Below are 13,488 nucleotides of genomic sequence, written 5' to 3'. Positions count from 1 at the left end.
TGTGCTGTAATGGCCAGCTGTATGTCACCCCGAGGTCACTCTGAGCAGCGCACCAATATAAAGTGTGCTTGACACTCTTATGATTTTCGTGTTGTTTTATGGGAAGGTAACGTATTCTTAGCCATTGATTATCTGACATTGTGCAAGTCTACTTTATCAATCCAAAGGCTGAGCTTGATGTGGAAAACTAATCTTGGAAGATGTGGCGAGCCAGAGCTGGGCACCCTCTGGCCGCTCTCTCGTTGGACCCATTTGGAGTCATCAGCCAGGCGTTCAGACTTTGAGAGGAAACCAACGGAGGTTCAAGTTCTGCGGGACAAGTTGGGTAAAAGTGAGACCACCTTTACTGCGCCACACCTACAGCAGATGGCTGCTCACGTATGCTCGATATTTGGGAGAGTTCATCACATTTGTTGCATTCTGCTGGTTGAAGCTTTGGAGTGAAACATAAAACTGTTATTATTATGATTTGTTTCAACAATTTATGAAACATCACGCTGATAATTTCATACCATATTAAAAATCAACCGTAAATATTTGATCAATTTGATTGCTATGATTGTGAAGTGGACATCCATAGCTTGCAAATGCCGTATTGTCTGTGTCAGTGTGTGGCACAATTCAGCTGTATGACACAGCAAAGGGGGCTGCTTGGCCTGGCACCAGACCACTCAGGGTGTAATAAGATTTATAAAGAGGAGGGTGCCGGTCGGGAAGACCGCTGAGTAACACAGTTAAAGTGATGGCAGCCTTCAAGGGCTGAGAAGGTAGAAACAGTTTGAATAACAGCAGTGGCCCGAGAGCTTAACAAATATGTGCAGAATGAAAGATGGCGAAGCGTCCTTCAAAGCTGAGCTACTGTAGAGCCGACTCTGGGACAGAGAGCGTCCTAAGGTCACCTTCTTTGGCCTCACACCTAGACTAGAGCGAGGCCATCATCCCTAAAGTAGACATGTCACATTAGGGGGACTGCCAAGTTAAATGCCAGGCCTGAACACTTGGCAGCCATTAAAAATCAAACGTGACCTACAAGCCCATCCAGCTTGACAATCTTAAGCATCTTTATCAGAAAATATGAAAAACTGAATTATTTCCAAACTAATAGCTGGCAGAGGCGGCACGGTGGCGCAGTGGGTAGCGCTGCCGCCTTGCAGTTAGGAGACCGGGGTTCGCTTCCTGGGTCCTCCCTGTGTGGAGTTTGCATGTTCTCACCGTGTTTCCTCCGACAGTCCAAAGACATGCAGGTTGGGTGCTGTGGCGATCCTAAATTGTCCCTAGTGTGTGTGCCCTGCAGTGGGCTGGCATGCTGCCTGGGGTTTGGTACCTGCCTTGTGCCCTGGGATTGGATAGGATATAGCGGGTTGGATAAAGAATGGATAGCTGGCAGAGACTGACCCGGGATTTCTAGTAAAAGAAATTTTTGGTAAGTATTGGCTTGCTGAATACTTACAGTAGGAAATCAAGTTTATTCTGCCATCTATTTAGAATTGTTACAATTGTCTTCTGTATCCAATAATAGCAATAGCTTATGCCCGAACAAATCCATGAGCAGTGAACATTTTATTTAGGCACGATGAGCACAGTAAAGAAAGATTTTTATAAAAAGAGTGACAGAGCGAATGAAAAACAAATGAATTCAACGTGTTCAGCGTGCCCAAGAAGTGAAGGGAAAGGCCTCGAGGGCTCCTTACCCGAAGGTGGAAGGCCTCCCGCTGGCAGCGCAGGTAATTGACGGTGCTCAGGTTCTTACCTGGATGACCTGTCAAGACAGAAGGTTTTGATTATTCACATTTGGTGCTAAATGTTTTGTCATTTAAATATCAAGATAACATTTCTTCAAACTCACCACTGAAAGTAGCACATCTGGCTTGAATTTAGATTGACAAAACTTATTTTGACTTTATTGGGCCAACTTATGTTAACCATTTAGTTTGTCAGATGTGCTGTGGAGAGGACACCATCATTTTGGGTCTGCGGGCCCTGCAGGATATTAAATGCTCCGATATACCATCATGACCTCTAATTGACCTCTTTGAGACCACCTAACACAGATGTGTGCTTTGAAATCGTGTGACGAGCAGTGACGTTTCAACTGCACGTGCTTTGCTTGTTTTCCTTTTTGTTGATCTAAAATTTGAGGATAGACAGGCCAGAGCCTACAACTTCAATTTTTAGACAGGACTAACAGGAACGTGAGATACAATAGATAAGCACTCTTGACAAAATAACATGCTTTTCACATTTTTTGTGATTAAATCGGCCAAGTGTCAGGACTTTATGTGGCCCCCAACAGAGTGACTAGACACACCAGAGAGAGCAGAGGGACTCGATCCTCCTTGAAGATGCCATCCATTCATCAGCCCGACTTCTGAATCCTGAAAGCCGGCCAGCGAGACCTCTCCTTTGATGCAGAAAATAAAAGGAATGACATGCCCAGGAGATACGCGTAGTCAAAAAACAGGCAGAGATCAGAATCGGAAGTCATTACAGTTTCTCTGAAAAATCAAAGGTCAGAAACAAGAGCTGGGATAGGAGAACTGGGGAATCAATCCACAAGTCTGTCTGGAGTTGCTAAATAAGGGATGTTACGTGCAAATTCTGATTCTTTAGAACCGCTCAGGACGACCTAAATATGGCGTCGAAAACGCCACAGAATTCTGTGAACATTGCCATGGAGATGACGCATGTAAAACTGCAGTGCCCAACCATGAAACAAAATGGTGTTACAGCAAAACATAAAGCCATCCTCAGAACTGCCATAAACTGCACCTCCAACCTCACATTCAGAATCCCTAGAAATGACGTCTGGACTGTCAAAATTCATGCAGGATATCAGGTAAGAAATTTATGAAAAGAATTGAATCAGAACAGTATCGTTTACGCTTTTCATATTTGAATTTGTTATTCTCTTCTTGATTAACTAGGGGGTGGCTTTGCTTTAAATTTCTAGATTTTGTGTCTCCGTCTTAAGTGACGGTAAATCCAGGGCTGCTGTTAGAAAGACGGCCCTTCTTCTCTGACACGGGAGGGAGGACGTCCCCAACAGAGGACAGCACGGTGGGTGTAGTGCCTCATTGAGGGGAAGTGGCAGTGCCCAAGCTGGGTCTGCCTACAAAAGTGGATCATAGGTTGGTTAACTGGCGGAAGAGGAGGGCATTGGGGTCTGTCCTTAGACCGCCTTACCTTTTCTGATTTATATTAATGACATTGACTCCACAATGGTTAGTAAACTTTAGAAAGTTTCAGATGATACTAAAATTGAAGGAATGGCAGACACAGAAGAGGCAGCAAAACAATTCAGAATCACTTTTTACAAACTTCAGAAGTGGACAAGCACCTGGAAAAAGCAGTTTAATGCCACAAACGTGGCCAATGGGAACATCAATTATAAATTCAAGATGGAAGACACCGAGCTGAAGGAATCAATCAATCAATTAAGAGTTTATACATTTTCATCATCGAAGCCAAAATAATTTAAAAGAGAAATAAAATATCAAGTTATAAAGTAAAAACTTCTGAGTAAAAATCAAGGGATGTTATGCTTAGGCTACTTTATAGGATGCACTAGTGAGACCACAAGTGGAGTGTTGTGTAGAGTTGTGGTCACCATGTCACTAGAAAGACAAGCAGGTGTGACATGGAACTCAAGGACATGTCCTACTGTGACAGACTCAGAGAATTCAACTGGCTTAGCCTGAGCAGAGGAGACTGAGCGGGGACCTCATCAGGTAATCAAAAGAGTTGCTAAAGTTTCAACTAAACAATGAATGACATACTTGAGGACACAAGTGGAAATGAAAGGGCAGGGCATTTAGGACTGCAGCCAGAAAGCACTTCTTTACACAAAGAGTTGTGCCAATCTGGAAGAAACTATTGAGCCATATAATTAAAGCAAAAACCACGAGAACCTCTAAGAATGAGATGAGCTATGGAGACAGCTTAGCTATTTGCTAAACAAACAAGTCTGATGGACTGAATGGCCCCTCATGTTTGGGTTATTCTCAGGGTGGCCATTGTGCCGTCCATGCTAAGGTTAGTTAGCTCCTGTGTGAAGCATCACTCATTACAGTGTGTGTGTGTGTGTGTGTGTGTGTGTGTGTGTGTGTGAAGCTTAGGGTGCGAGGGTAGACCCACCGATAATGAAGTAGTCGTGTTAACCCTAACCCAAGGGTAATACTCACTCACTTTTCAAATGACTTAGCAGATGTCCATCGCTTTCAGCCTCAGAACTTTTCTTTTCTGGTTCTGTAGGCTTTCTGAAGGGTGTAGAATGGGCACGGATTCTTGTTAAAAAGGTGCTTTTGAGCTCAGCTGGTAAACTTTTGTAAAACTTCCTCTCCTAAGTGAAGGAAATGCAGGTATTTATTTTTGTTATTGATTTTATTAAAAGCAAGTAACATTCCATACAATCAAGTCAACTTTAACAAGACTCGGGTTCAATACAGGAAGGCCAACAGCCCGAGTAAAACTTTAAGAGTAGAAGAGAGGGAAGAGAAGCCTTTATATCCCCAATATAAACACTTATTGCACAATGTTATTGATCAGAATCAGCCGGCTTTTGCGCAGATCCTCAAAGTGAGAATTGGATTTTTTTCTAATTTCAAGTAGTGACCCGCTGACCTAACAGAGAGGATTCTTCCAGGTGAGCACAATAAGTCTACGTGCCGATAGTGAAGTGAAGGCCATTACGGTTTGTTTTTCCTTCTCGACTCTAAGCCCCTCTGTGAGCCCACCCAACACGGATTAACAGCTAATGGATTAGGAGTAATTGGGACCCCCAGGCTGCCTGATTGGCATTTAAAGATTTTGGTCCAGAATGAAGTTAATTGGATGTATGCACTGAACATGTGGCCCACTGAGGCCGGGCTCAATTGCAACGTCGGCAGGTTGGATTTTGTACTGAAAACATTTTGGAGACGTTTTAAACGAGACAGATGTGCTTGACAAAAGATTTTAGAAAGTCAGATATTTAAGTGAGGAGTTCTTATACCAAATATGCCAACAAACAAACTACATGATACGTAATTCACGTCCTCACCTTTAAATCTGCATGAAGCTTAAATAACGTTGTAAAGTGTAGGCAGTTACCTGGAGTTCCACTTGGCCGTACTCTTACTTAATAAATAAGTCCTTGGAATGATTGCTTTTTGGAATCTATAGGCATGAAAATGCAACTGAAAGGATAAAAGTTAAAGGTGGCCCAAACAAGGAAAATGTGATTCACTTCAGCTCTCGTCATCACAAGATGGTGGATCATTAATTTCAACAGTTTCTGGCCTGCATGACTGGAATCTAACCAACATCTGGTGCTAGGCAGGACCCAGCACAGTGGGGTCTGCTCACTCTCTCTCTCACACACACACAGACAGACACACGGACACTGGGCCAGTAGTCCATTAGATTGATGTCTCTGGGCGGTGGGGTTAACCTGCACATTTCTGGATAAACTGCCGTTAACCTAAATCAGCTTTCTCTTGAAAACAAATCTGGTCAAACTGTGTTGGGAATTGTCTCCATAAATTTACTTTCAGGGCCTCCATTTTGTTCTTGTAGTTCTAAGACAATATGTATTGGTGGCTCTAAGCTGGGCCATTGCTTCTTCCTTAACACCGAGAGAAGAAATTCACCTGCATATCCGTGAGACATGACTTCTGCCTCTGAAGCTGAACTAGAGATTGACCGGGGAGCTCAACGAAGGCCTTCACATCTGACCTTTTCCAGAGGAGTTTCTGATTGGAATATTTAGATGATTTTCTTGATTCGAGTTTTTCCTCTTTTCTGATGTTGTCCTCTTTACTTTCTGGTTTTTACCACCAGGGTGTCACTTTTCAAAAAGCCACTTAAAGGAGATGAATGTGGATTTCAGATGCCAATATTTGTATATGTTATATATTTATAAAATTCATTCTATGTATGCATGCTTAGTTTTAGTATGTTGTTTTCTTACTATTTTTTATTGCCACTTTCAAGGCACACAAGGAAGAATTTCACTAAACTGTGGGCACAACAATGACCTTGAGCTTTATGTCACAGGGCTCTGCATTTTCATTGAAGATATTTTGGTTTGTGTTACTCCTAATGTATCCTGATGTTAATTTAGTTTCTAGAATTATTGCATCAATATGCACTGTGCAGTTGTATCTAAATTTATAAAGGTCTCTCAGCCTACACTCTTAATGAAACGCACAGTACAGAAATAAAGTGAAAATTGAAAAAAGAAAATGAAATTATAACTGTCTGCAATTTTAAGCATGTCGGATGTAGATTCTGTTTTAGATTTTCTGGTGGCCAGATACATATGTTTCATAAATAACAACAAAGAGTGCAGCTCTCACATACTCTCCATTGCTGTTTTCTTTCTTGGTCTCTGTAGTTCACCATTCTTTTATCCAAAGGAGTGACAAATGGATTCCGGTGCCCTTCATCTAAAAAACACAATTACGGATTTTGTGGTTACCCAGTCACCTGACTGCTTGTCCTTTCTGCCCAGACGACTCTTGACTTCACCTCTAGTCCCACCACTTCTGCTTCTATGATTTAAAGGACTTTCAGGTACAAGCACCATCATTATTTGTAGAACAGGCAGAGCACAAGGAGTATGATGGCCGACAGTTGTCTTAAAGATGAGCCAAGTACTCAAATGGATGACCTTTTGGTTGCCCAACTCTTTGCAGACTACCTAACAATAAATTGACAATTGGAATGGGATAATAAAAAAGTAAATTATGTCTAAACAAAAACTATACAATGGTTTGAGATTATGCATTAGTCACTTGTTATCATGATTATTTGAAGAGGAGAGAAAGGGTTACACATTGGGGTCTGCAATATTAATTATCTGGCCTTGAGAGGGTCTACTATTAGACATTACACACTGCGACCCACTAAAGTGGACCCATCAGTATCTGGAGACAGGACAAGGCCTTTATTGAAATTGTACCCACATGTTGTACCCCATTGTTGCCTGAGCATTCTTGTTCTCTTTCTCTAAATCTGATCTCTTATCTGTGTCCCTACTTCCAGTTTCCAAGCAGACGCGTAAGTTCACAGAGCTGAGAGTAAGGGAGGCACAGGGAGTCCACCTGAATTTGCTGACATAGTCATGGATTATCACAGATTCTGCATTGATTAAAATTTATGTATATCTGCTTTTACATTGGGTGATGTTCACAACTATAAAATCCTGGCATGAACTACAAAAGCTCTTAATGCTGTTAAGAGACAAGATGGCAACAGAATAAAAAATGATTCAGCAAGTGAAATTCTTGCCATATGTGGACAGAAGTATAAGTGGTTTCAGAATACAAACCCTTCATTTCTACACACACTGTGAGAGTGCTGACTCAACCTGGGAGGCAGAGTTTCTATGAAGTGAGCCATATTCTTGGTATTAAACCTTAAAATGGGTTAATAGACGTAAAGGTCACAAAGGCATCTGATCAGACCTGCTTCAGGTATGCTGCCTCCCACCATCACAGGGGTTTGAGGGTGATTAGTACAGTGGACCCCAGCCATTATTTTATCTGCTAATGGTACTGAGGCTTCTCAAAGAAGAATAAATGGGGGGACTGGACCACCTGCTCTGCCCAGATTATAATCTGTAACGTGCCATAACTGGATTTATTCAATGGCATAATAAATCATGGCATAGTGGAATTTAAGTATGGGATTCAGGATTAGCATTGGGAAACTGGCAAAGTTGTGGTTGATAAAAACAAGTTGAGAAACATTGGATTGGTTTATCATGTCCTTCCGTTTGTACATCAAGGGGTGACATGTTGACTTGAGACTGGCATTTGGTTTAGGAAAATAAAGACTGTAAAGTCTACAGTGTTTTTCAATTAATTTATAATGAAATCTAAAATCATACATCCATTCATTTTCTGTCCTGCTGTTTCATAATGACATGTGGGTGAATGGGATGCTAGTCCATCACAGGGCATACTCTCACTAAAACTGGGCTAGTTTAGAGGTCCTGACTTATCTGACGAAGACAACACAACATTTAACTTTGCCCTGACCAATGCCAATGGCCTCAATTATTATTACTCTTGAATCACCTGCAGTTGGCTCTGAGGGCATGAAGGTCTTCTGGTGCTTTTACTGCAACACTAGAAATAAGGTGAAATGATACAAACTCTGCTTGATATTTCTTCATCATTGCAATATTTCAGAAAGGTCCTATTTTGATGATTTCTGCACTCTGTTGGGAACTTGTGTTATCAAAGGAGCACCACACTGATGCAAAGGAACCGTTGCGGGTCCTGAGTTGTGTCGTGTTATACAGAAAACAGGCTTACCATTTCAAAACACTGGCTGTACTTGTTTAGACTTGCAGTTTAGTGAAATGGAGTAAAGAAACTAATTGAGGGAACCAATGCTGGGTGTGCAAAGAGTTTAAGGCAAATTTGAGAAGGTCAGCCAAAAAAAGGAGCAAGCAGAACAAAGTTATAACCTCAGAGTCCTAATATAGTCTTCATGTGATTCTGGACTCGAAACTGCTGGCTTTTTGAAGCTGACCCTTCCGAGTCAGAAATGGGAGTATAAACTTGCTCATAAAGGTCCAACAAAGCATAAGAAGAATGTAAAAACAAAGAAAACACAACACAGTTGGAAGCTTTGATGATGTAAAACTATGGAAGAAAAATAATGAAAGACAAAGAAACCACAAGCATTGAATGGGTGTTGAGAGCACAGTGTCCACAAGTGCAAAACCAACTCCTGAAAAGCAACAAGTGAATGTAACTAGGAGTCCACCTTACTCAAGTCCTCACTCTTTAACCAGAGTGGACTCCTAAATGTGAAGTAAGCTACGCTGCCACACATAGGAGCGCACAAAGAGGACGATGACAACAGTGACAGCATGATGAACGGCATTACCTTCTGGGCACCGACAGCTAAATGAAAATGTAGGAAATCAAAGAAGTGAATGATGAACAGTACAAAAAGTATGTAAGGTCAAATGCCTCTTTGTGAATATGTGTGAGGAAAAGACATAGAATTTAACATTAGCTTCATACAAAATAGCCGAGCTAATATTAAAAACACAATCCGACAACAAAACCAAATTGAACTTTTTGCTGAACTGAAAATGACTTCATTCAGAATAGATCACAATTAATAAGAGCTTCATTTAGACAACCAGTCATTTGTTACCTGAGTCAATAGAAGGCAATTTAGAAAAGGAAGATGTTGATTTTGTTGACCTTTCCATTTTCTTTTATAAAGCTAAGACGTTGAATTTCTTGAACTTTCCATTGAGTTCAGAATGAAAGTCCACTCTTCAAAAAATCAACCTGCTACATGGCAAACCTGCAAGGCAAATCAGATAGAGCGTCCACATCATAGAAAACGTGTCAGAATGTCAGTCCCATTCCACCTTAGGTCTGCCAGGACACGTCGGTACGAGTCATTGGATTCTTTGGTCTAATGTCCCCTGTGTTTAAATATTTAGTCTTCCTGCACCCAAAGTCACGCTGGTGAGGGTAACTGTGGGGAGGAGAAAACCTCAGCCACTTACTAGGCAAAGCACCCTCAGTCTGTAGAGGCAGTATGTCTGGTTCTGGTTTCCTTTTCACCAATAGCTGTTGAATTATAATGACAATATAAACACCAGTAAACATTGGAACAAAAAATTATTTTAAATTGTTTAAAGGAGTCATTAGAATTTACAGAAGATTCACTGCCTGCTAACATACTGTATGTGCTCATCAAGGTGAGAATTTCACAATAAAAGAAAACTGAAAACCTCAGGGTTGTTGGCAAAGCTGCCAATGATGCACAAAACGTGCAGGCATTTATAATGAAAATATTTAAATGTCCAATTAATGAGAAACATTAAGATCTGTACATGTGAACTGTTTACCAATGCCGGCAACTTCAAATCTAAGATTAATCCAATAATGCTACCATGTGTGGAGTATTAATGTTGTTAATATCTGTATATCTGTCATCTTTATGAAATGATGCCAACCTTTTTGTGTAGGCATGGAGTCAGAAGCGATTCACAATCTATGCCTTCCACTTCCTCCTCAGGACTGGCACAATTAAAAGGTACAACTGGTTTTTCTATATTTTTTTCTGGATTAGTCCAATTTGTATGGCACCTAGAAACATAAAGCTATCAAAACGTTCTACCAAACTCCAATTTTAAACGCAAGAGTTTTGAACTTCAAAACATGGAGAAATGCAGGTAGAAAAGAGAGTAATGCCCGGTCCATTCTGCATTTTTCAGCACTTGTTCAATCCCCCAAATTCCTGATTTGGTACAATCCAACATGTCCTGTAAGCAGAGCCTCTGGAGCCACAGAGCTGAGGGACACGTCCAGCAAAATAAAGAAGAAAAGCAACTTTGAAAAGTAACTCAGTAACTTCAGAAAACATTAAGAGACAGCAATAGTGAAATATACAGAGATATTTAACAAGGCAACCAAAGCTCACTGAGAAATATTTTAAACATTTGAAACTAATTTCAATTTTTCATTTGGGGAGCCTCTTTTTAGATATTTTGGTAAGCTACTCATTCCCATAGTAAAGATTAAAAGAATATAACCCTAAAACATCTTCAGAATAAATCAGTGCATATAAGGGGGCACAGCGGCTCAGATCAGGCCAAGTAAATGACAAAATACAAAGGCGCTGAGTAACAGAAGTCTGTAAGAGCGAGGAGGACTGGGACATGGACGAAGGACACTAAATCCAGGAAGCTCTGAAGGAAATGAGCTGACGTTTGCTTGGAGTTTCAGCCAGCGAATTACATCTAATTAGAGCGATCCAAGGTTAGTTCAGGCCAAATCCATTAAACTAGGGTTAAATCTTATGAAATTCGATTAGTTAATAGATGAATAAATTAAACTTGTCTTACATCCTGTCAATACAGATGGTTACGGTTAAACTCATAAAATTAGTGGACGTTAAAATTCAATGTATGTTTAGAATGGTTGGTTTTATTGGATAAATTTAAATCCATACAAATAGGAGTTAGGCTGTCATGGAGTTTCATGGATGTGGGCACCATGAGTGGCCAATTTGTGCCATTGGTATCCTCTATAAATATTTACAGTGTATGTTGGCTTGGATTGGCATTCGTGGAGGGCTGGTTTATTTTTTTCATTCGCCATCATAAACTAAATTTCCATTGCTGATCCGTTTGATTTTAGGTATTAGAAAACAGAAACGATTCTCTCCCAGGCTGATTTGTAGTTGTTAGTAGTTCTCTAACTGCTCTGCCTTATGGAGGTACTTGAAAGCCCTTTTCAGGACAACTAGCTTCTCTCTGCTTTGTGTGTAATTCAGTAAAAGATGTCGATATCTGCTTGTAGAAGAAGACAATGCTTTGAGAAGCCATAGCTCTTTTCTTGAAGGTCATATGGATCATTGATCCTCATATTGGGTGAAGGTAAGTAGAGGTGGACACGTGTTTGGGCCTGATGTGATGTGGTTTAGGGTGGGGCAGTGAGGAGGACAGGGAAGGAAGGCATAGTGTAGAAGTTGTGCTGGCCATTACACAGTTGTACAATATTGATTGTGGCCTGCAGAGGGCGCACCATCTTCCCAACTCGTCACAGACAGACTGAAGCCACAAGCCCAGCAACTTTTATTTCAGTGGGAAACGCTTGTCGAGTGTTTCACACGGCACAGTACAGCCAAGCAGAATGAGGCACAATACTAAAAGCAGCAGAGGCGATGCCTTTTTGTTCTTCTGTCTTCAACAACAACATTTATTTCTATAGCACATTTTCATACACACAGTAGCTCAAAGTGCTTTACATAATAAAGAATAGAAAAATAAAAGACACAATAAGAAAACAAAAATAAATAAAATGGGTCTTTCTCTCTGTTCACCTCCACTGCTCCACCAAGCTTTGTCTTCTCCCCCCAGACTCTAGCTCCTGTAGCAGTGGCAGAGATATCCTTTTATTCTGCACATGGGAGAAATTCTGGTGGCCTGTCCGCATGAACCAGAAGCCCAACAAAGTAGGACTCCACAATCCCTGCAGCACCCAGGAAAACCAACAGGGCTGTGCCAAAGTCCAACTCCCATCAAGCCCTGTGTGAATGTGAGGCACTGCTGCAACCCCGGGGGCGCTGCCATCCAGTGCTCGGAGGAGATAATGCCCTGTGTGTTCTCTGCCCTGGCCCTTCCATTAAAAAGGCATCCTAGCTGGGCAGGGGCACTCACCATGTGGCACAAGACAGAACTCAACTCATGAAGCTTTATTTGTCTCAGTGGAGAAATCTGGAGGTCGTTACTCAAAATAAGGAAACACCGTCTCCTAAGAAAAAGATTGTTCTCTGCCTGATCTTCTACAGCTACTCCGTGTTATAAGACCACTCGAGCCTCTCACTAATGTGGACCCCCATGTATCTGAGGCACTTTCACATTCACTCCCTAGTTAGTGACCCAGAGAAGAGGTTTGTTCTTGAGGCAGATACAATATTGGCATATATTGAGTTTATCCTCGAAAGTATTGTATCAATGGAAGTGAAGTATATTAAGCAAGTGCGCCGGCCAATCATATCTTAAGTGCCTAAAGAACAAGCTGGCAGCGTTTGTAAGCTTAAACAGACGTCGATGATCAGAATTACGGTGGACATCACATTTCTTAGATCCTCTCATGGTGTTTGTGGCTGCACTGTAGGGTGGCTCCACGGTTGTGATTGAACTGTCCTCGTTTCAAAAAGCCTCTTCTGTCTGGAAAAGTGACACCTGCCGTTGAGTTTACAATATTTCTAACCCACAAACATGATTTGACATCCAGTGCGCTTGAGAAGAAAAACATCGGCTAAGTCAGAAATTGCAAGAAATTCAGTATAGTTTGGTTTAACAAGAAATTGAAAACATTAAATTAGCAAACATTTCAGAAACACATTGACTCCGTATAGGATGGCTTTTCCTTAAGTTTTCCTTCAGTGGTGCGTAGACCTGCAAAGATCATATTTCTGAAAGAATATTCAATATGATTCAACTCAGTGTTGATTTCTTCATTAAAGAAGAATGTTTCCGGGCCTATTTTGATTTAATATCAGATCAAATATTCTCTAACCAAGTTAAATTAGGACTTGAGCAACTAAATTATCTCTTTGGATTCCTTTGATTGGTGTTTCTAATAAAACAAAGGCACACATGTCATGTTAGGGTGGGGGTCTAATTATAAAACAAATCTGTTATAAAAGAAATACTGGACGAGACGCGACTTTCTCAGGGAGACACTTTCACCTCCCGCAAGGTGAGACTTTGAGCAAGAGACTTAACTGCGTCCAGGGTTGGAAATAAAAGACAAAGAGTAGATGACAAAGTAGAGTGTCGTAAAGAATTCCGAAACGCGGCCGCATTACACATGCAGAGCAGGTTAGAGATAATGAAAGTACTAAAATTGGAAAGTCTTAAAAAAGTGATACTAAAGATCGCATTAGCGCAAACAAACAGAAATTATTACCTGGTGAATAAACGGAAGAGCGAGAAGAGATCGAATATACTGTTTGCAT

The sequence above is a fragment of the Polypterus senegalus genome, chromosome 13, assembly GCF_016835505.1.
Source record: "Polypterus senegalus isolate Bchr_013 chromosome 13, ASM1683550v1, whole genome shotgun sequence".
Taxonomy (NCBI): Eukaryota; Metazoa; Chordata; class Cladistia; order Polypteriformes; family Polypteridae; genus Polypterus; species Polypterus senegalus.
This window is presented reverse-complemented; position numbering follows the sequence as displayed.